General features: G+C 38.4%; 1 long non-coding RNA gene across 1 annotated transcript in view; it reads left to right on the plus strand.

The window, feature by feature from the left end:
• The window catches only part of LOC106510209, a 170,059-nt gene continuing 145,548 nt past the window's right edge, over positions 513–25,023 (plus strand). Inside the window, exons 1-2 of the long non-coding RNA XR_002343542.1 lie at positions 513–749; positions 12,346–12,399. This is a non-coding gene — a long non-coding RNA (uncharacterized LOC106510209). The remainder of the gene's footprint in view (positions 750–12,345; positions 12,400–25,023) is intronic.

The following is a 25,023-nucleotide window of genomic DNA, read 5'->3' on the forward strand; positions in this document are numbered from 1 at the left end:
AATAAATAAATTCAGAGGTGCGGGCTCCAGATTTGTTAGTTTGCAAATGGAAGGTGTGCTCACAGGCAAATCCTTTGCTATCTCTGGGAATTGGCTAATCCTGGGAGGGGCAAGCCTTCCAGGCAGGATCAGCAAGGACCAGGTGTCACATATCAAATCCATAAAATGGAAAACTTGGTGATTACATCCTCCTCACTCTGCTCCCTTGGAGGAGACCCCTCTTACTTAACAACCTTCCCTCACAAATGGACCAAATATAGGGCTTGTTTATCCCTAAAGAGTGGGTTTCAGTTCCTCACCGGATTACCATAAGCCAACCCCTTCCTTGTGTAAAACCTGAGGTGCACCCCATCCTCTTGCCACTATAAATCTTGCCTCCTATGGTCCTTGGTTGTTCACTCCATTCCCAAGTGAAACCCCCACGAATTCCGCATTGCATGTAGTGTGGTCCTCTCTTGGGCATAACTTTATATGACTAATAAATTGCTGTCAAGCATATATATGTAGTGTCAGCTGTTGTGAGTTTGGCCACCCCCGCAGTCCTAGAGTAAAGCCCTCCCTCACGGACCCAGGGCGGACCGAGGGAGGGAATTTATCGGATTATCACCCGGAAGGAGCGCTCACGATATTTTGGAGGTTCCCAGGAGTTTCGCACACGCATGCTCGTCCATATTCCTCCTCCAGCAATTTGCCAAAATTCCCCTTTAAGTGCTCCTATCAGTTTACGGCTCCGGCGGCTTCTACTTCAGGTAAATATACTTGGCCTCTTTTTTCTTGGTTACTGCTTCTCTTCAGATTTGGAGGGTGGTGGTCAAGTTCTCTGAGGGGTCCAAGAAAAGTTGTTTGTTTTCAGTTTGTCCAACTTCTTTTGTTGTTGTAAAGAGCAATGAATTCCAAACTTTCTGCATGTTGTGGCTGAAACCATAAGTCCTAATTCATTCTTTTTTTTTCTCCTACGGTAATCTCGTTTCTCCACCATTGAAATTTCTCTTAGCAAAGTCACGACTGTCTTCGTTTCCAAATTTAATGGATATATTTCTCTCCTTACCTTAATCTCTTTGTGACATTTAAAACTGTTGATTAATTCCTCCTTCTTAAAATTCTTGCCTTGGTGAATTTCTAAAATACCATGATTATGTTTTTTCTCTCCCAAGTTCTGCCATTGTCTATTCTTTAAATGTTAGTGTTTCCCAGATTCCAGCTTCAGTTGCCTTCACTTCTCATATTCTCCTTGGGTGACTTCCTCAGCTCCCATGTTTTTTATTAGCTCGTCAATTTGAATCACACCTAAGATCACTTTTATCTTAATTCTTCTCTGTATATTCAGATCTCTCTTTTACATTACCATTTTGGACAGCTCCATTTGAATGTCTAAAAATTTTAGATTTGACATATCCTAATATAAAATAAGCGTTTATTTTCTACACTAACTACCCCGAGTCTGATCTTTTTCCCTTATATTTCTATATCTCTGAAAGGCTCCGCTAGGCATCAATCACACAAATCACAAGCCTTGAAATTTTATTTCAGTTTTTCTTTGTCATCTAATCAGTCATTGTGTCTCTCAGTTCAGTTAACAGCTGGAAAGTGTTTTCTGCTCTCCAAAGCCATGGCCACTAATCTTGCCTGCCACCACTTTTCTCCTAAGTCAGTGGCTCACACACTTCAATATGCATTAGCATCATCTCGAAGGCTTGCTCTAGTGCGGATTACTGGGGTGAAGCCTGTAGTGTGTGATTGGGCAGGTCTGGGATGGGGAATGAAAATTTGCATCGCTAACGAGTTGCCAGGTGATTCTGATTTTGTTGATTTGGAAACTGTGTAAATCATTGTCCTAGAGTATTCTAGTAGCCTCCTAAAGCATCACCCTGTTTCTGTTTGACTCCTCCCAAACTATATTCCACACCTAAAACACAAATCTCCTTAAAAATATCTCTAATTGCCCTTTATGCCTATTGGAGCCCAGCAAGTGCCTGGCACGTGCTGAGTGTTCTGTGCTTCTATAAACAAAATAGACTTCAGAGAATAGTAGGATTTACATAGAAAGAGATGAGCCATATTTAATGCTGGCAGTAGGGTGGGGTGAGGGGAAGGTCAGGGTATAGCCTTAGTGCCAAAAACATCTTAAGGAAGCCAAGCCTTTCATGGAGACCAACTGCTAAAGAAGTAAACGTTAAAAAAAAAAAAAAAAAAAAAAAAAAAAATACAGGCCAGTGAGGAAATTAGCTGAATTGGAGCAAGAAGATTATAGTAGGCTGATCTCAAGGACAGAGAGGAACTCAAGATCTCAAAGATTTTATTTTGTTTCACAGTGTGCTGGGAAATCTGGGCTTACTGTTAAGCTTTCACCCATCTTGCGCAGTTTGGATATGTATTTTAGCTTTCCCCCATGTAGCTTTTTAGAACTCAAGAAACATGTATTTATAGAGTATGTCTACTTATTCAGTTTGTGTGTGGAAACCTTTCCATTAAAATTAGCTCAAGGACTTTATTTAGCTTGCCACCACTGTCAGGAATATAGTTGTGATATCCCTAGAGTCTTAATATTATGATTTCTTTATGAAAAGAATTGCTGTTTCCTTGAAGCTTCTCCTTCAAAGATCTTTTTTATGTGGGGCATAGAAACTTGTTTCCTAAAATATTATTCCTCCTATTTAGGAAAATCCATTTGTAAACTACTTGAATCCTGTCCACAGAGGCGAATACATTCAAGAAAAATACAGAAGTAAAAAGACATGGGTCTTCCAAGGATGATAGTTGACCATTCCCCCATGAGAACTGTGAATGTCAGTTAGGATCTGTGTCAGAATCTTAGACAAAAGTACACATCTCCATTCCCCTTCTTTCCACTTTCCTTCTGAGAGCCTGCAACACAAGGGAGGGGAAGTGTCTATTTTGAAACTCCTTCTAAGGTAATTCTAATCCACCTTCTGAAAGAGAACTGGCTCAGATTATTGGGTCTCAGGCTTTTATTTTTTTTCCCCACAGATCAGATTTTTTTTTTTTTTAATTTCCTGATGGGAGAGAGGAGGCAGGTTGACCTTTAATTTTAATCATGAAGGCACTGAAATTAAAAAAATAAACTACCACATTTTGTCACCATCTCTTGCAATGAAAGGGTCTATACAAAAATGTAGGTAGAACACACTCCCAGAAAAATCTTTGGAATAAAAATAAGTACGCTTAATAAAAAAACCTCACTATTTTATCCTCACTTTGTATGGAATCGCTGAAAACATCATCATGGACCAGTGCTTTTTCTAGAATCTGAAATCCATTGCCCTAGATGAGTTAGCAGCCTCCAGGAAAGAAAGTGAATATCACCATTGCTTTCTTTACCCTTTATTTTAATTTGTCACTTTAAAGCTTTGATTTCCATGTATGCCATGGTAGCCTATTTTGGTTCAATTAAGCACTTTCCTTTCCTGTTTTTCTCTGTTCTGCTCCAGGGGAACCATCCTCAGTGCTAACAATTCATAGCATTAGATCAGATGGTCCTTTCTTTTTGTCCTTCATCCAGTGGCAGGTTTAAAACTCTTTGATGATTCAGCTCTATAATATTTAAAGTTCTACTTCAAATCCTTCAAACTTGGGGTTTTAGGAAATAGCTAGCTGCGTGGAAAGGCAAGAGAAGAATCTATTAAAATCTACAATCCTCTTAGTGACCCATTCACTGAGGCTCTCAACAAATCTGTTCAAGTTTTTCCCTCTGTTGAAAACAAAGGAGAAAGCAAATGGGAAACTAAAACCCTACCAAGACAAATCTAAAAGGAGTCCATTAAGAAATAAGCCTTATTAAGAGAAAACATTGGAAGTACTACTTATTTTGTACACTGTAAACACCAGAATCTCAAATTTAACAGCTGAGTTGGGGAGCAGGGCGCAGCCAGTTCAGGCAACTCTCTCTTACAATCCCTGAAAGGACTTTTATATTTAGAATTCTATGAATAATGGAGAAAAAATTAAGGCTACATTCTATACAAATAACTATATACTCTTTATATACATGTAACCAACTTTCAAGGCTTTACAAGGTTTCTGAAATCAAGCTCCTTTTCCTCTTCATTCAACACGGGTAGCTGAGGGGATGCCTCTGGGCCAGGCTTCACCTCTTTGGGTACCCAGCGTTCTTTTCATTCATTCAGGTCGGTGGGACCTATTTCACCACATGTTAGTTTTTTGTTTATGTCCTTGCTCAAAGGCTAATTTATAAGATACTGACTCTCTTAACAGCTAGTTTCTGTGGAAGGCTTTGCCTCCTTTCAACATTTTTTTGTGTATTGTTTATTGTTGGTAGGGCCTGCCTAAGCCCCAGATGTTTTTATCTCTAAGCTGAGCATTTTTAAATGTCTCTTCTTTGGGGATGGATGTTCTTCTGCACACTAAACCAGTGGTTTGTGAGGAAGGAGGATGAAATCCCTTTGACAAGAGGGCGACTTTCTGTTTGAATGAAAGCTGGAAACACATCTGTGTATTTCTGTAGGACCGTGATGACATCAGCATAGCATCATTCAGTGTCTCTTCTCCCATCCAGCCTAGCCTCTTCAAGTAGTAGTAGTAATGATAAGTGTATAACAAGAAGCATTTCTGTGTTGCTTCCTATGCGTCAGGAACTATGCTCATGCTTTATGAATATTTCAATAACCCTCTGGATTAGGTACTATTATGCTCATTTAACAGAAGGGAAATCTGAGACACAAAAGGTTAATCCCAAGGTCATCTAGATAGTGGTAGGGCTGATATTAGGAACACAGGAAGTCTTGCTGTAGAATCTGGTTCTTTAACTACTATTATTTGTTATGAGAAAGTAAACCAGAAGCATTACTTTTCAACCATTCTATGTCCAAAAATCGTGCTTGTTACATATTTTTCGAGACAATGAACTTGGGACCAAGACATAATAAAGAGTCATCTTGCAAAATTTCTGGGGATCCTAGGGAAACAGAATTTAAAGAGCACAGATTTGAAATCAGACATATAGGTCTATGACTATTGGCTGTGAGATGAGTCGGTGGGCAAGTTTCTTAATTGTACAGAACAAAACCCATCTTTTAAGGTGCTGTGAGCTGGAGTGCAAAGAGGGAATGGCAGCTGAATAACTGAATTAGTTAAATTTGAATTTGAACTTGGGTGGTCCTTTCTCCCATGTGTTTATTTAGCCAATATGCTTATCATATTTACGGTTCTCTGCTGTTTTAGGTGCTCTATGTATATCAATTCATCAAAGCCCTCTGTAACAACTCCATGAGAAATTGCCATTGTCTTCGGCCTATTTTACGAATAGATAAGAAGCCGAAGCACAGAGTGGTTTATTAGTTTGCTCAGGGTCACACAGAACTGAGATTAGCAGAGCTGGGATTCCAATCCAAGCACACTGGTACCAGTCTCCGTTTTTAACTGCTAGACCATCCTGCTTAATGCTTTTAAGCCTGGAACGAGAAGCTATTTGGCATTTTCCCACTCATGCCTTTTCATAAAGAGGCGGGTAGGCACTGCCACCCAAATTGCTTAAGAAACATTTTGGGGCACACACTAAGGGGTCAAGCTGGAGCTAGAAGTATTTTCTCATCCAGCCACAGCTTTTGGTTTTATAGTCGCAATGATCATAACTTTGGAACCTAACGATAACCCCTGGAATTGATCAAGTGGGAATTTGGGACTTTTCCAGAAAATCCAGGACCCAGGTTCACAATGACTATACCATTCTGCCAGTGATGTAATCGTTCTGATATATCACTGCAATGACAGATGAGCTCAGCTCATATCGTATTGTACTCTTAGGTGGAGTAAGACAGAAAGGGGGTTTTCTGCTTGGCTTGTTAGCGAAATATCTGAAAGTAGTTTCCACGACAATAACAAAATGTTCATGTTCTGGTAAGGTAGACAAATTCCAGCTGAGTGATTACATTCCACCCAATTAAAAATCTTTCTCTAATTTCAGATGCTCCATGTTTACGATGCTCTTTACCTTCTGTCCTAAAATGTTGTTTACTATGTTTTCCTGCTGCTAAATTCTTTACTGCATTTCTCCCTGGAGGTAGCTGTATCCTGCTAATGGTTAAAATAATTCTATATGTAAAGTAGGCCTGGGATATGTAAATATTTGTGCTTTAACTCTGGAATAAATCTAAATTAAAATGTATAAATATATTGTTTTTGGAACTCCTCTCAAATGCCTCACATCGTCAAAATTCTTTTTGAATATGAGTTGAAGATAGGACACATAGTTGTAATTATTTATTAATCATACATCTAATATTGCCCAAGCTGCCATAAAATGTCTGAGGACACAGGCTGCTAAGAATAACTTGCTCAGCATTGCAGTACAATGCAGACAGTTTTCCACAGGGAAAGAAAGAAAGAAACATATCTTTTCACCTATTGCTGAGCAAATCACTAACGATTTTGCCCATTTGAGCTGAGAAGTAATTAGTGGTATGGGAGAGAGGCCAAGCATATCAAGAACTTGAAAATGTGTTCCTGCTTATGTACTGATATGCCCATTTTGGGTTGAGCTGTTAATTTCTGTACATTTTATGAAGTTTCCTTACTTTTGTCACAACCTTAATCTTGGTAACTTGCTTTTCTGAAATAGTAATTTAAAAATAATGGCCATATTTTCTATAGACCCAAATTATAATTGTATGAATAATAATAATAATAATAATGATAATAATAATAAAACCTAAGCCAATTAGGTGCATATGTTAATTTTTTTTGGATGACAGCTTAATTCCAACTTTTCTTTTTTCTATAGCAAGTAAGCCCTGAGCTGAACAAAAGCTCACACCAGCCTCAGAGTATCAGAATTCTTACAGCCAGTGGTGATGGCTTAATGGGTTAATCCCCGGCATCAAAACCTTAGAATTATTTTAAGGCTCTAAGTGGTCTCAAGGTCATCTGGTTTTATTTCCTGATGCAATATAGAAGCATTCAAATGCTGGCCTTACACAATCTTTCAAACCTCCAGGATAGACGATGTGCAGCCACCCTAGGCAAATTTTCTCTTTTTTTACTACCCTGAAAACGGAATAAATGCATAATCAAATGTATAATCTCATCCTTTGTTTCAGGAAGTATGGAAAGTCAGCTAATAGCTACTTCTGTGTACATTGTTAATTGGTAATGTGTTTTGTAATTGGTAAATTGTTAACTGGTGGTAATGTGTTAATTGACATGGGTCGTTGGATAATTTTAGCATCTGAGAATTAGTGATGTAAGAGATGAGCTATTCTAGATACCTGAAAGGCAGTCCTCCAGCCTGAAGGGAAAGGGACAGGAACGTGACAGAAAGACATGATCATGATGTCATCAGTCAAGCTTGTAGGTGTTGCCATTTTTTCAGTGTATATTCTTGGCCTTGTGTCTGCTGCTAAAAGTGAAACATTCTTGCAAAGTAAATAAAAATTAGGTTTATACTTATAAAATACATTACACAAAATTCATGAGTGGTATTCTAAGACATATAATTGGCCTTCCAAGAAGCAAGTTCTGCAAACAAAATAAATCATTAAGTTGGTAATTTTGACATCTGATTCTATGTAGTGCTGTTGCCTCGCTAGGCTCTCTGAATGTATGGTACTTGAATACAACTCAATAATATTCTCTATTACTTCCCAGTGTTTGAATATTTGCCATAAGTCACAGTTATTTTAGATACTTTAACAGAGGACATGCAAAGAGGAAGAAAAATGTGAATCTTCTGTGGCATACTTTATTTATTTATTTATTTATTTTTTGTCTTTTTGCTATTTCTTTGGGCCGTTCCCGCGGCATATGGAGGTTCCCAGGCTAGGGGTCTAATTGGAGCTGTAGCCACCTGCCTACGCCAGAGCCACAGCAACGCAGGATCCGAGCCACGTCTGCAACCTACACCACAGCTCACGGCAACGCCGGATCGTTAACCCACTGAGCAAGGGCAGGGACCGAACCCGCAACCTCATGGTTCCTAGTCGGATTCGTTAACCACTGCGCCACGACGGGAACTCCTGTGGCATACTTTAAATGAAATCAGAAATAGATTTAAAATCTGAATTAGCAAAAGAAACACTGACTTCAGTTGCAAAACAAAAATCAGAACAAGGAGAAAAGAGATTTTCATCTTTAAAAAGGAAATGAAAGGATTTGAAACTATGTATACTCTAACGTCCACCTCAAAGATGCTCTTAGAACCACTCTTAAAAATTCAATCAAGGAAAATGCAAAATTAAAGGTGTTCTACATCTGGAATATTTTTTATGAAATGAAGATCAAAACCGTCAAGGAATAAATGCTTTGTGTATTTTAAACTTTTATTTCAAGAATAATAACTTAAAGGAGTTGGGTGACATCATCAAAATGGTGACACAGGAAGTATAGCCACCCTAACAAGAAGACCAAGTAGCCACAATATCCAGACAGGAGAGCTTTGAGAAATTGCAGAGCCCAGGTGAGGCTGAAGCCCTTCCTGGAAAACAAAGACTGGGAAAGAATGTATGAAAAGAGTAGGAGGAGCAGTTTCATGCTGACCACATCACCCTTTTCTTGCAACAGTGCCATACTGAGAAGTTGCCCTGGGCCAATGTTTCTCCAGTAAGAAAAAGAGAACCCAAAGGGGATGTCCCGCTTCCCCAGCATTGCGGGACATTCCTGGGAGGCTCACTTAGGTCCTTCCTCACAGGGATCACTGGGAGAATCTGTGGAGCTCAGTTGCTAAGATTCAGACTGAGACAGATAAGGAAGATGGGACGTGCAGCAACTTGCATTCACATCTTGCACACCACATTCCTGCTTGCAACAGTGCCTGAGTGGCACTCCCAGCCGGCAGCTCTGTAGATCTGCAGAGCCAAGCCAGTGGCCCAGTCAGGCCAGGGAACTCAGTTGGCAGTTTGGCCCGATTTAGATCACTAGTATGGGGCCATGCTGGCCACAGAACATATTTTAACCAGGCAGGAGAGCAAATAACAGTCCAGCCTGACTGTGGAGCATAGCATACAGATCTGCTGCCTTGGGAATTGTGGCCACAGTGCTCTACAGCTATGACAGACATCCCCTGACCTCCAAAGCAGGGAGTCAAGCCAGCAGCCCTGCCCAACAGTTAAGCAGAGCCTCTGGTCCTGCATAACCAAAGGGCCCAGAAAGCCCTGAGGAGGCTTAACCCTCAGCCCATGGAACCACGTAGCTGTAGAGCTCAGCCTGCAACCCTACCAGGCAATGGAGCAGAACATATGACCCTGAGGGGTTGCTGAATAGCTGGCCACCTCCCTCAAGCAGGGAACCTAGTCAGAAACCCCACCCAATCACAGAGCATAGCTTGTGGCCCTACCTGACTAGGAAGCTAGGACAGCTATGTTGTCTAACACCAGAACATGGTCGCCAGCTCCCCCCACCCCGCCACTGCAGGGTACAGTTAGCAACCCCATTGGACCAGAAAGCCCAGTCTACAACCTCTTTCAACAGTGGAGCCCACCCAATGGTGTACCCAGTAGTAAAGCCCAGGCTATGGCCCTGCCTAAATGCAAAGACCAAACAGGAAACCATCCAGGCTGGAGAGGACAACTTGAAGCCTCACCTGACCAGGAGTGATTGCAGAGCCAGCGGAAAATAGCCAGCAACTCTGTCCAACTAAGGAACTCACCCAGAGGCACGGGTTGAACATGAAGCCCAGCCAGACCTACAGTAGAGCCCAGCCCGGGGCAACCTGACCCCCATTCTAAGAGTAAAGAGCAGTGACCTCACCCAGCTAGAGATCCCAATAGCATGATCCATCTGTTTGTAGATGCTACCAGCTGACCCGTCCAGTACCCCAAGCTGTGGTGACTGTGAAGAGCTTAACTAGCTGAAGCAAAACCTGTAAAGTCTGAAAGAGGAGACTGTTTACTCAAATGCACAGATACAACACAAGGTTACAAGAATCACAAAAAATCAAGTAAACATGACACCACTAATGGAAATTAAGCTCCCATAACTGGTACTAAAGAAATGGCGATCACTGAACTGTCTGGCAAAGGATTCAGAACAGCCTTCTTAAAGAAGTTCAGCTGATAACACAGACAACCAAACAAAATTAGGAAACGGCATGCATGAACAAACGAGGAGTCTAACAAATAAATAGAAACCATCAAATAAAGCAAGTGAAAATGCTAGAGCTGAAGAATGCAATGATTGAACTAAATAATTCAAAAGAAATCTTCAATAAAGAGCTCAAAAAAAGCAGAAGAAAAAATTAGTTTCCAATTTCCACTAAAAATTAACCAGTCAGGAGAGTGAAAAGAATTTAAAAAAAAAAAACAAAAAACAAAACTATGAAAAGAGCCTATGGGGTTTATGGAACACCAATAAAATAAAATACATTTATGCATTATGGTATTCCTGGAAAGAGAAGAGAAAAAGGGCTAAGAATAGAGCTAATGAAATAATGACTGAACACTTCCCAAATGTGGGGAAAGCAATGGATATAAGAATTCATGAGGCTCAAAGACCCCAAATAGGTTGGATTGTAAAAAGGTTAAGCCAAAACACATTGAAATTAAATTGACAAGAGTCAAAGAAAAGGAGAACAATTTGAAAATGGCAATAAAAAGGCAACTTTATCACACACACAGACACCCCCATAAGACCATCAGCGGAGATTCGTTAAATTGAGAGTGAAACATCTGATGCTATTTCAACACTTTTGTTCATTCATTTCTAAAGGTGAACACTGAAAATGTATTTGTTTTCATGGTGATAATATGACTATCACATTACTATATATAATGTATGGTGAAAAAATGGTTCCTTCATAAAATTAAGAAACTCATGGAGCAGACAGGCACAGGAAATTTGTTATGATATATGTGTCATGTATAATCCAAGGAAGTTACTGTATTCTATTTTTTGATAATATTTTTGAAATATAAGCAACAGTTGTCAAAATTTATGAATATCCTATACACACAGAGAACTGAACTGTGAAATTTGGGGGCTAGTATCAAACATATATCATCATGACAATACATATTTTCTATGGCCTATCACAAAGTTAATTTTGGACATTCATTTGAACCTCTAATAAATGATTTTGTAATTATCCTACAATTCTATTGACCTTTTTAATAGTCAAGTTCCTTAATATTTCCTGTTAAAAAATGGAAATATTTAATTACAGTGTAAGAATGGAATTTAAACTTTTGAGGTTTTGGAGGGGACCTCAGCTGTTAAAGACAAAGCATACAAACAGGTAGCCACTGAAATTTTCCCCTAAAATGGAAACAATTGAACAAACTAAATGATGAGAATATAAATGTACATAATTTAGTTTTATAATCCTATAATTGTACTTTGGAATATCTCATCTGGCGGGAATAATTTTTTGATCAAACTTTTGGTTTTTCTTGTATAAATTTTTATTCTGTGTCAGAATAAATGAAATTGAGAGAAATATTTGGAAGAAAATTGGGTGAAACATTAAAAAGAATAATAAAAAGCGTCAATTTATTGATGTTTTAATTACAAAAAATTTGCTAAAATTGTTAACTTTGAGTGAAGGCAAAAGATAGTATCTGTGAAAATATTTGAGCTGAACTATTTCCACATTTAATATAAAAGACATAATTCAGACTATCCTGCATTTAGCAGAATTTGCTCATAATATACCATATTCCTCAGCACTCTTAGAATATTTTCTCATACATTTTCTCAAATATTTTGTCAAACATAGAAAAGTTAATTGGAGGTATCATGAATATCAAATTTATTGACCATAACATGTGATTTTAAGAATGATTTTTAAGATAATATTATGAAAAATTAAAATGAAGTCAATATTGAAAAAAACACATTTTGGAAATAATAGTAATTATATGCCTTGAGGAAAAGATAAATTATGTGAATATATAAAAAGAATAATTATTGTGCTTATGTTTAGTACTCAGGCATTATAAATGTTTCATTTTCTTTTAAAGTAAACATATATATATTTTAGAAAGCATTTTATATTTGTAAATATTTTTGTATGGAACTCTACCAATATAAATGAAACCAATTTTAGTGACTATTTTAAATTTTATATTATTTAAATGCCTTTTTTCATTCTCAAAACTATCCCTATTTGAACAAAAATTGATTTGGACAAAATGATTATAGTTGATAATGTTATAATCCCCACTTTAGGTAAGAGGAAATAGAGCCTGCGGAGGTCAAGTAACCTTTTCAAAGTCACCCAGCTAATAAGTTCTAAAATAGTATTTTAAAAAAACTCTTAAAAATGTAATAACTATTACCTATTGGACATCTCCTGTGGGCTAGGGAACATATTTGGTGTTTGTATTATTTCTTTCTCATGAGAATCCCATGAATTACCTTATTATTTTTCTTATTTTGTAGACAAGAAAATTGAGGATTATTGAAGTAAGATAATGTGCCTAAGATCGACAGCTGGTAAGTAAAAAAATGGGATTTCATGCTCTGATTTCATGCTCTTGTCTCTCACCCATGCTTTTCTTCCCCCCAACTTTATTGGGGTACATTTTACGTATGACATTGTATAAGGTTAAGGTGTGCAATAAGGATTTATTACACGGGTATATTGTGAAATGATTACCACAGTATGGTTAGTTGACACATCCTTCACCTCACACAATTACCATTTTGTTGTACTTTTTCATACCCATTCTTAGTGGATGTTTTAAAAGATTCTTAGTAAAACAATAAGGAACAATAATCATTATTTTGAAGCTAAAGAAACAAAGGTTAGCTAATCAAAAAGGACAAAAGGAAGTCTAGATTGCTAGCATGCAAAGAAAATGGATTTAAACTAGATAAACTTGAATTCAAACCCCAGACCCACATCCTACCAGCTGAGCAATCTTGAAGCCTGACTTTATGATCTATGAGATTCAGTAGCTTGGGAGTCCCCACTGTGGCTCAGGGGGTTAAGAACCCCACATAGTGTCTGTGAGGATGCGGGTTCTGTCTCTGTCCTCACTCAGTGGGTTAAGTATCCTGCCTTGCTGCAAGCTGTGATGTATGTTGCAGGGTCTTCGTCCCCTACTCCATTAAGCTATGTTAACCAGAAGATGGAACCAGGAAATCAATACACTATAGTTTGTCTCAAGACAGGAGCATTTTAAATGTTTTCATGTTGATCCCAAAGCTGGTTAGCATTATAGTCTATCAGTGGGTGGTGGGCAATGGTAAATTTGGTAATATGACCTTATTAATGGCATCAAAGTTAATGTTTTTTGTGATTGTCTTTCAAGGGAATAAGTGGCAAATTAAAGTTGTGATTCTGCCCATTTCTCCAAATATTTAAAATTTAGTCTTGTAGCAATATAATATCATGTAAAGAATTTGACGTGAAAAATCTAAAGATTTGCCGTCTTACTAGAAATGTGAATTTTAACAAGTCTCTTGTCTTTCTAAACCTTGCTTGTGTTGTCTGCTAACAAAAAGTGATGCCTGAAAGTTCAATGCCATAATGCAAAATGGAGAGACTTTGCAAAATGGAAAACTTTCTAGGTAGTTACACCAAGTCATAAATCTTATGTAAATTTAGATATTGTAAGAGACACAAGAACTCAATGCTTTATATCTCTAATGCACATAGACACCATTATATGTTGGATCATTACAAAGATTAAATAGCTTAATCCATTTAAGTATCTAGCAATGAACTTTTATTTATTTGGTTTAAGAACTTCACACATATTGAATGCAGGCTACAGACTAGACAATATGTTACAATGGTAAATAAAACAGAAAATGTCCCTGTTTCATGGAGTTTATCATCTTCTAGAAGAGTTGGACATAACAATGCACAATGACTGTATAATTGAACACTGCAATCACTTCTATGAAGTAAATCAACTGGATTCTGTGAGAGAGAATAGTAGCTGGAGAATGGGGGCTAACTTGCATTGGGGAGTTGGTGGGACACTATTTAAACTGAACACCAATGGATAAGTTGTTTTAGTCAAGACTGTTAAGTGATGAGGGGGAGATGTGAAGGAACTGTTTAAATGGAAGAAATAACATATGCAAAACCTGAGGCAGGCAAGAGGTTGGCATTTTCAAGGAACTGGTTCAGTAAGGCTGCCATGCAGAAACATGGGATGAGTTTGAAGATCTGGATGATGGGCAAATCATGCAGATCCTTGGGGGCTGTATAAAGAGATTGGAGTTTTTTCTAAGTGAAATGGAAAGTCACTGAGAGAGGTAGCAGAGGAAAGAATAAGGCTCCACATTGAGCACGTTGGTTTGCAACAGCCTTGAGGCATGTAAATGACTGAGTCAAGTAATTAATGGGATGTGAGTTCGTCATTCTGGGGGTCAGGACTGGCAGTATTAGTTGGGGTGTCATTAGCACATTTAAAACCATGGGCGTGTTTGAAACATGTAGGCAGAGAGTCTAAGAAAAGAACTGTAAGGTCTGAACCCAAAGAACTTGATCATGGAGAGTTTGAAGAGTAGTTAGCAAAGGAGAATGACAAGGAAGTGCCAAAGAAGGAGAAGGAAGTGTGATATCAAGGAGTCAATGAAGCCCTTATTTTGAGAAATAGTGGCCAGTTGGATCAAATGCTTGAAAAATCCATTATGGAGATGAGTGTTAACTTTAGCAAGGGTGAGTTAGGTGCAGAGTTGCAGGCTGATGACAGATTCAAGTGAACTGAAAGGTAAACAGGAAGTGTAGAAGTAAAGCCAGGGCAAGAACATTCTTTAAAAAAAGCTTCGGAAACAGAAGAGGAAAAACAGCAGTGACTCTTGGGAGATGAGATGCTTGTATTCATGTATTTAACATCACAAACAGTAGAATGTACTTATATATTCCTAGGAATACCTCAATTAAGAGGAGAGGTTTAAGATGAAGGAGAGAGAAAGAATAAAGAAGTAAATTCCTTGAGAAAACAAGAGAGCCGGAGATTCAGAACAGAAACAGAAGGACTCTTTGTTGGGAGAAGAGGATCATGATCATAAAAATGCAGTGATTCAGATTTACTCGGTTGTGTACATCTCTTCACTGATGCTCAGCCTAGAGGCAGATAACTGGATTTAGCCAGCTTAGAGTTCTTTTTACTTCTTAAATTTATTTTTAATATATTTATTTTTCATGCTTTTTTAAATTAAAATATTTCTTCCCTTTCTTGATCCTGCTTAGAATTTTGCCAGCGAAGTACAAGTGAGTGAGAGGGGGCCAGCAATGGCAGCTTGCAAGGGACGATTATAGGTGGTTGAGCTTGGGACTTTTGATCATAGACAGATGCAGACTTTGTACTCGTAGCAGTAAGCTGTATGTGGCCTAACTGCCTTTGAGATATGTCCTGCAATGTATATTCGATTTGAAGGCTAATTCCTGTTTCCTTATTGCTACTTCTGAAATATGTCTAGATATGCACATTTTAGTAGCTAAAATGTAAGTGCTACCTTTTCTCAGTGGCATTCTTCTCTTCAATAAAGTAAGTAATCCAAGCTGTAGGAATAAATGTTTTTATGGATTTCTATAAAAGTTATTTTCATTTTGAATTCTAAAAATGGGTTTTGTAAACACCTTTTGAAATGTTTATTCTGAATTGGTCTCATGCAAAGATTTAGCTCACTACTGAGACTGAGGATTTAGTGGTTGCTACAAACAACCCCAGGTTCAGAGGATACAGTAGGCAATGGCCTTGGGAGTTTGCCTTTACTCGTAACAGCTTTCTAAAGGGACAGGCCAAGTAAGGTTTGTGCTTCCAGAAACTTCTTTGTCTCTTGGTTTTGTGGATGTTTACTTGGCTTAGAGGGTAAAAGATTGTCCAAATTTGCTTTAATGAATTTAAAATTATACATTGAAATATGAATGTAAAAGAACCAATTTTTAAACATTTTTTGGAAACTATTGTCTTGTTGACAAATCTCTCTCTTTGAAAAAAAATTTTTATTGTTGATTTACAATGTTCTGTTACTTTCTGCTGTATGACAAAGTGAACCAGTTTTACACACACACACACACACACACACACACACATATATACATTCTTTTTCTCACATTATCCTCCATCATGTTCCATCACAAGTGGCTAGATATAGTTCTCTGTGCTATACAGCAGGATTTCATTGCTTATCCACTCCAAATACAATAATTTGCATCTACTAACCTCAAACTCCCAGTCCATCCCACTCTTTCTCCCTCCCTCTTGGCAACCACAAGTCTGTTCTCCATGTCTATGAGTTTGTTTCTTTTGTGTAGATAGGTTCATTTGTGGCATATATTAGATTCTAGATATAAGTGGTATCATATGGTGTCAGTATTTCTCTTTCTGACTTACTTCACTTACTGTGAGAATTTCTAGTTCCATCCATGTTGCTGCACTTGGCATTATTTTGTTCTTTTTTATGGCTGAGTAGTATTCCATTATGTATATATACCACATCTTCTAATCCATTCATCTGTTGACTGACATTTAGCTTGTTTCCAGTCTTGACTATTGTGAATAGTGCTGCAGTGAACATAGGGGGGGGGGGCATGTTTCCAACAAACTGATCAATGAATTCAACAAAGTAACAGGATACAAGATTAACATTTGGAAATTGGTTGCATTTCTGTATATTTACTATGAATCTTTTTTTTTTTTTTTAGCTTTTGTCTTTTTAGGGCCGCACCCTTAGCATATGGAAGTTCCCAGGCTAGGGGTCGAATCAGAGCTGTAGCCACTGGCCTATATCACAGCCATAGCAATGCCAGATCCGAGCCACATCTGTGACCTATTGCACAGCTCACAGCAATGCTGGATCTTTAATCCACTGAGCAAGGCCAGGGATCGAGCTTACATCCTCATGGATCCTAGTCAGATTCGTTTCCCCATTGAGCCATGACAGAAACTCCTGAATTTTTTTTTTTTTTTTTGGCTATGGCCACAGAAATTGCAATAGTGGCAACACAGGATCTTTAACTGCTAGGTCACCAGGGAACTCAATCTTTCTTAAGATGTACATTCAACAGATTTTTTTAAAAGACAAACTATCTAATTAGCCTCCTATACACAAACCCATACACTTTCATCTTGCAAGCCTCCTTCCTTTTTGTTTATGCAAAGCCATCCAGCAAATATCCATCTCCCATCCAAGCCCCGGCTGTGACCTCTGTCTCAGCCACCATCTTATCCTTTGAGGTGACAGCACACAGTGGTGACACTGAGGATGCATTTACAAGAGAGCAAGCCTCCCCATGTAACTAGCATTTCTAAATATCTATTCTTTTAATGGGATGATTTGGTGTTTTATCTTCCTGCCCATTAATGAAAATTTTAAAAAGAGAATTTTATGTGGTTTCTCTAAGTAAGATTTAGATAATTCTTTTCCATAAAAAATCAAACATTCATTAAAAAATAAATAGTTATTGAAATCTGTAAGCAGTTTAGTATTTCTACACATATATATGTTTTTATTTTAACTTTCTCCATTCTTCCACTACCTGTTGGTGGCTTAGAACATTTTTGGAGAATGTTATAACTATTCACAGATTCTCTTGACAGGTATTAAATAAATGGTTCTTTAAGTAACACTGTATGTCATACTCATAAATTAGCTCATATAATTCTTACAACCACCCTTGAGAAATGAGTATATTATCATCATAATTTATCCCTATATTATACATGACAGAATGAAGGAAGGAAGAGTGTGGGGGCTTAGGTAACCAGCCTAAAAAGACAGAACCAATAAGTAGTAAAGACAAGATTTAAGCCCAGGACTCCATATGCTAATTTCTGTGTTCTTCCTATTATCCATACTGCCTCCCAAAGCTGCACTGAAAGCAAGCCACATGACTGGATTTAGATGGTAATAAGGGGATAGTAGATGAGAAGGGTGGCACATGGCATGTGTTTCTTTTGAAAATGCTTTTAGAGAAACCAGTCTTCCATACAGAATACAAGCCCATGATTTAAGTCCTATCTGCCAAAGCTCCTGGCATAGTTTTGCTTCTCCTGTCATTCATTTTATAGGATCTTATGAGATTTTAATAACACAATATCTTTAATAACATAACAGGAAGAAAGCATGCTATGATAAAAGGAAATTATAATGCTACAGTGTAGCCCTAAATCAATAACCTCCAATCGTAAATGTTATACCATTTGTAAGATTTTTTTTTTTCACCAGAGGAAAAGTATTTGTGCTTGTCATATAAACATGTGTGATACACATAGTTAGTAAAACTGATAGTATTAATAAAAATCTTAATAGGCTTCATGATTAGAATAAAATGATATTTTGATCCAAATCCCTAATTAGAACAGTACATTTACCAACTGTTCTCATGGGAAATGGAGCCAGAATTCATCATTTAAAGTAATACCTAATTAATCCTTCTTTGTAACAGATGTCAGCCTTATTTTCAAATCTTTTGTAGACAATGACTCGCTGTATGAATCTTTAAATTGTCTATCTTGGGTAATTTATTTTTAACACTATAATATATGGTTAAATAAAAGAGATTAGATAATCAGTTTAACTCTGGTTTGAGTCCATGTAGCTACTATGGTAGAGATCTAGGCTGTTGAACACAACAAACATATTCGTGACTCCATCAGAATTTATTTAAAGTAAAATGCAATCGTAAGTCTGTTAATAATGGTATAGTGGAGAAATAATGGGCTGGTGCTTAGAAGGTCAGCATTCCATCATGACGCTGCCATACAGTGTTATCTGATCTCAAGCAATTCATCCCAGCTCTTTGGACTTTAGATACTGCATCTATGTGATGGAACTACTGGACTGTGACTTTTAGGATCCCTTCCAGGGCAAAGATTCATTACTTTAAAAAAAAAAAAAAACCTATCGTTTTTATCATTTATATTCCATTTACATTTACTGTGTACATATATATATGCACATGCATGAGAATATGTGTGTGTGTATATATACACACAGACATCTATCTTTACTTGAACTTAGTGTTTCCATTCCATTCTGCAGTGTCCTTTGATGAAGATAATCATAGCTGATAAAGTTCCTTGTGCTTTTAGACACATATTATCTATTATAAGTAAAAAAAGGAACCACTTATTCAGTGGCAGATTTCAGCATGTACCTCTGGGAAGCATAGTGTTACATTTTAAATGCCTTTTCATTGATTAGTCAGGAAAAATAATTATAACGGAAATTTAGAATAGGTAGTTTTAATTCCTATCAATGCTTCCTTACTAAAGTCATGCACGTTTGTGTTCCAGTAACTACTCATCAATGCCAGTAAAAGTATAATCTGAAAACAGAATAAATATAGAAAAGTATGGGTCAAAAACTGTCAGTTAAAGGCATCAGCTTGTAAAGAGGAATTTAGGCATCACTGTTGTTGAAGATTCAAACTATGTGATCTATATTTGGTTTAAGACTGCAAATATTAACCTGTAGGAGTCTGTTGGCTTTACATTATCTCTATAATGCTTAGCAAAAATCCTTGAACTTGGTAATCTTTATAATGCCAAAAAGGCTAATAAAGGCTAAGAATCATTAGCATTTATTTAGAGCTTGCTCTATACAAAGATCTGTTTTATGCATATTACCTCTTGTATCTCATTTTACCTACAAAACAATCCTGTGAGATGGGTCCTTTTATTAACTTTATTTTGCAAAAAATAAAAAATAAAACAAACAAACCCCTGAGGCTTGCAGATAATAAGTAACTTGGCCAGGACCACTGAACAAAAGTGGAGGAGACCCAGGATTCTAATTCAGGCAGTTTGGTTCCAGAGCCTTGTCAATATCCAGTGACAACAAAAGCACTTAATTAACGAACAGTAACAGGGATCACTCCTAATTGTGTTTATCTCTAGCAGACCTCCTACCTTAGCCCTAGACAGGTTTGTCCACCTGCCTACTAGACTCACCCACTAGGAAATCTGAGTCCCCACCAGTCTACATTGTCACTGAGCTCTCACCCTGTGCACAAAGCTTGTTCCTCTCCAGTGACTTCTGTTTAGGCAATGGCTGCATCTTTCATCTAAGGCTCAAGGCTGGGACTAAATGCTGCCTTCTCTCTCTCTTCACTTGCTACATCCAATTATCCATTACATCAATTCAATTTGATCACTCAAATACTTTTGAAATCCAATTGTTTTTCTCTATTGCCATGGCCTCCACCCTGGTTCAAGGGACTGTCGTTTTTCTTGCGGACAACTATAAAATTTTCCAATACTGGTTGCTTTTCTTCCAGTTTTGCTCCTTTTATTTATTTGTTTATTTTTTTAATGCCCAAATCCATGACATATGGAAGTTCCCAGGCTAGGGGTCAAATCAGAGCTGCAGCCACAGCCAAAACCACAGCACCTCCAGATCCCAGCCAAGTCTGCAAGATACACCACAGGTCACAGCAACCTGGATCCTTAACCCACTGAGCGTGGCCAGGAATTGAACCTGTGTCTTCATGGATACTAGTCGGGTTCATTACCACACAAACTCCAGTTTTGTTCTTCTTTAATCCATTCCTTATACTCAAGCTAGACTGATGTTTTAAAATCACATATCTGATCATACAGTACAGCTGCTTAAAAGGCATTTATTTTCATTACTTTGGATAACGTTCCTTTTCCTTAACATGCTTACCGCTTTTGCTCTTTGCTAACCCACCTGCCCCAACCCCAGATGTTCTGATGCTACGGTCTCCTTCCATCTTGTGTCAGAGACTTGGGGCTTTTCTTTTAGTGTCTTGCTTTTACCTTTACTACTTCAAGACCTTCACATATTCATTTAAGTCCATCACCTCCCAGAGGACAGCCACTGTTCCCAGCACTCGAGTAGAGTGGAAGGCAATACTGATAAAGTCCCTGCCCTCATGGACTTTTTCTTTTTCTTTTTTTTTGGTCTTTTTGCCTTTTCTTGAGCCACTCCTGCAGCATATGGAGGTTCCCAGGCTAGGGGTCCAATTGGAGCTACAGTCACTGGTCTACACCAGAGCCACAGCAATGCGGGATCTGAGCTGTGTCTGCAACCTACACCACAGCTTATGGCAACGCCAGATTCTTAACCCACTGAGCAAGGCCAGGGATGGAACCCGCAACCTCGTGGTTCCTAGTTGGATTCATTAACCACTGTGCCATGACGGGAACTCCATGGACCTTTTATTTTAAAGGTTTAGAGGAACAGATCATAAACAAGAGGGCAAACAAGAAAATAAACAAGAAAATCATGTATTTTCAGGTGGTCGTGAAGTCTATGAAGAAAACAGGCCAGTGGGACAGAGAGTGAATTGTTGTCTGGGGTGGAGTGTGGGACATACATGCCCTTAGAGATGCCTGGACTGTTGTTACATTCTTCCCTCACCATCTCAGTCCACAGTCCTCTCATGCCTGGCTAACTCCTGCTTATATCACAGGTCTCAGCTTAACCATCACTTGATGGGAGGGCTTCTCTTACCCTCTCCTCTATCCAGACTAGACTAGGTAGCTCTTTCTTCTCAGCACTCCTCGTGCCCCACTTCTCTGTATTTTCTTTTTGTAATTCACATCCCACTTTAAATGACTAATTTTAAGTATTTAAACACTTAAAACATTTAAATTTTTACTAAAAATAATTATCTGCATACAGTTATAATAAATAATAAATTATAATAACAATATCATCAATATATATAACAATAATAAATAATTATTTCAAAAAATAATTACTTTAACTATTTGAAATAGTTCCTACACTCTAAATTCCACAGAGGAGTTCTCATGGTGCCTCAGTGGAAATGAAACCTGACTAGTGTCCATGAGGATGCAGGTTTGATACCTGGCCTTGCTCAGTGGGTTAAGGATCCAGCATTGCCATGAACTGTGGTGTAGGTTACAGATGTGGCTCGGATCCCACGTGGCTATGGTGTAGGCCAGCAGCTGCAGCTGTCATTCAACCCCTAGTCTGGGAACTTCAAATAAATAAATAAGTAAATAAATTCCATACAGAAAGGACTATGTATTTATCTCTGGGTGCAATAAGAAAGACAGAGATCCCTGCTTTTCTGGAGCTTTCATTTATATTTTTGGGACATCATGCCAATAAATAAACCAGATAATATCAGTTCGTTATAAGGGCGAACACCAGTATTTGATTATAATTTTAGCAAAGAAGACGTACGATTTTTAAAAAATCTCCAATTGGGGGGCCTACCCTCTCTGAAGTTTTAGGGGCGATTCCCCTAAGGCAGTAGTGATTCGACTGAGACCCACAGGGTAAGTGTTAGCTAGGTGAGGGTTGGACTTGGCAGGATGAGAAAGTATCTCAGGGTGATATGGTGGGAGTGACAGGGATCTTGGTACCACTGCTACTTTTTGTGTGTGTGTGTGGGGGTGGGGGGTGGCAGCAGAGGAGTTCACTGAGGAGACAAATCTGAGTTGGGACCTGACTGGTGGGGAGGATGCAGACTTGTGAATGCCAGGACAGTGAAATTCAGAAGGAGAGGCGAGCACAGAAGTCCTCAGACAGGAAGGAGCTCGGTATAGTCTAAGAAACTGAAGAGGACCAGTATGGCTGAAGCACAGGGATCAAAGGGGACTGTGGGAAAAGATGAGGCCTGAAAAGCAGGCAGAGGTACGATCACAGAGGGCGTTGTCAGCCATTGTCAGAAATGTGGACTTTATCCCAGGTACATTGAAAAACCTGGAAGATTTAAGGCAGGAGAGTGGCATGCCTTATTTATATTTTAGGAAGGTTACTCTGGTTGTTGCATAGACAAAGGATTTTAGGAGGCAGGAGGGCAAGCAATGAGACCCGTTAAAAGCTCATAAATAACATAAAAGATCATGTCTGTGATATGAATGAAGGGTCAGAAAGGGATGTTGTACTCTCTGTTCTTGGGGAACAAAAGAACAATGTAATGAAAACACTTAAGAGTCAGGCAGATTTGAGTTGAAATGCTAGTCTGCTATGGGACCTTGAATGAGAAATTTGTATGAGAATAATAATGCATTTCTCACAGAGTTCATAGTGTTGGCACATGAAGCTCGATACACGTTTCCCCCCCTCCCTTTACAAGACAAATACTCATGTGAGGAATAACACATTAAATCACCAGTGATTATTGCATTTACAACAGTGATGAGCATTTTATGAAGGTGTATTATCTGCCAGACACTGTGCTAGGAGCTGAGGGCACAAGTTCCCTTTCTCAGGCACTTCTAGAACAGTAGGAAAGATAGACATTGAAGAAATGATTATATGGATAATTATATGACTAAGTTCCCTAGTGATGCAGCTGGGTTAAGAATCTGGCATTGCCACTTCTGTGGCGTGGGTTCGATCCCTGGCCCCAGAACTTATCCATGGCAAAGAACATAAACAAACAAACAAAAACAAAATATATGATGATAATTGCCATGAGCCCTGCAAAGGACAAATTTCTTCAAAGCATACCCTAGGAAGAGCTTATTCAATCTGAAGCTTAAGAGAAACTCCTGGAATGGAAGTTAATGAGACCCGGAGGGTGAGTGTTAGCTGTGTGATGATTTACCACATCTGATCTTTACCAAGTTGACAGCTTGCAGAAAATAAGTTTTGATCAGGATTGGAAAATGAAACCAAGAAATGGAATGTGACCTGAAATGAAAAGTTCACTGCCTGGGATCCAGGTATGGGCTCGCTGATCCATGAGAAGGAAGAGGACACAGATGAGTTCAGTGCTCAGGAGAGACGATGAACAGCACACAGAGGGCAGAATCATGCTCATAACATGATACTTTTTCTTTCTAGCTTCTAAGCCATTGTGAGCATAAGTAAGGATGAGGGATACAACTCAGAGAAGTGGGGTTAGTAGACAGTTGAGGAATTTGGGCAGCTATTTCAGCCAATGTGAACTGAATAGTTTCAGGCACAAATAATTGAATGATAATCTCTTCTTGCTGACATCTATAAAAAAAATTAAAGCTCTGTCGAGAGTTCTACACATCAACAACTGCCCTAATCCTGGTTTGAACACCAAAATATAAATTAGCATCCAAAATCTAAATCGATTCATGAAAGAAAAGACCATAAACAATATAAAATTATTTTTGATCTATTAGTGCACAATTATCTCGCAAACGATTTACTTGAAAAATATTATGTAAGTTCAGGGATGATGAGAAAATTCTGAATGTAGGGAGGCCATATCTATACCTCAGTTCTCTTTTGTCCAAACTTTCAGGTGGAAGGAAGTAAAAGTAGAAAGTGCTCAAAGTACCACCTTTGATCACATACCTTTTTGTATTAGAAAAATAATATTAAAGGGAAAGTGTCAAGTCTGTATTCTCATTTGGCAATTTATTGTGAGCACATTAAAAAATAAAACAAAACACTATAGCAAACGGAAGCAAAGGCCCGACTCCATCATGGGAGAAAATTATTTTTGCTATTCAAAAGCTCTTTGTTGGGAAGGATTTTTCCCCCAGTTTTTAGAGCAGTGTTCATTTTCCATCCCTGCCCATCGTATTTAGAGAGGGCCAAGTTGACAGCGTTCCTTCTTGTGTGTGCTGATGTGGCTGAAAATTGGAGCAGCCAATCAGCAATTTTTGCATGCTCTGGTTTCCAGTCCAGCTTGTCCTTTGAGCAAGGATCCCAAGGGCAGCTTGCCAAGCAGGCTCTGCTGGTGGTCCTGGCCTCAAAGTCAGAGCCATGTCAAACTGAATTGTTTCACCTCGGATCATGGGACTCCTACAGCCCGTTGCATCTTCTTTATGCCCTTCAAGGTTATAGTCCTTTAAATTGGGTCAATGGAAACATTTTTCTTGCCTGCTGCAACCCGCAGAAACCAAAACTCCTTTGGTTTCCTCTAATTATTCTTCTGATCACCTGGAATATTCCACTCTTTTCCTGGGAGAGGAAGCTCACCTTTTTAAAAAAATATGAGTCAGGATGGAACTGTGCCATTTGGAGATACTCAGCGTTTACCAAGGGAGCCAGAATGTAAGAGCACTTTCTTTCACTGCCCTCACATTGAGAGGGAGAGTGTAAATCACCGCAAGCCCGTGGCTTGATTGACTTGGTATAGGGTTAGTTTTTCTTATGTGCTTTCTGCGGACAGTCCTTGTTTTCTGCCCGTGGCCTTGGTTCACATGTCATGTGTACTCACAGAAT

The sequence above is a fragment of the Sus scrofa genome, chromosome 4 (assembly GCF_000003025.6).
Source record: "Sus scrofa isolate TJ Tabasco breed Duroc chromosome 4, Sscrofa11.1, whole genome shotgun sequence".
Lineage (NCBI taxonomy): Eukaryota > Metazoa > Chordata > Mammalia > Artiodactyla > Suidae > Sus > Sus scrofa.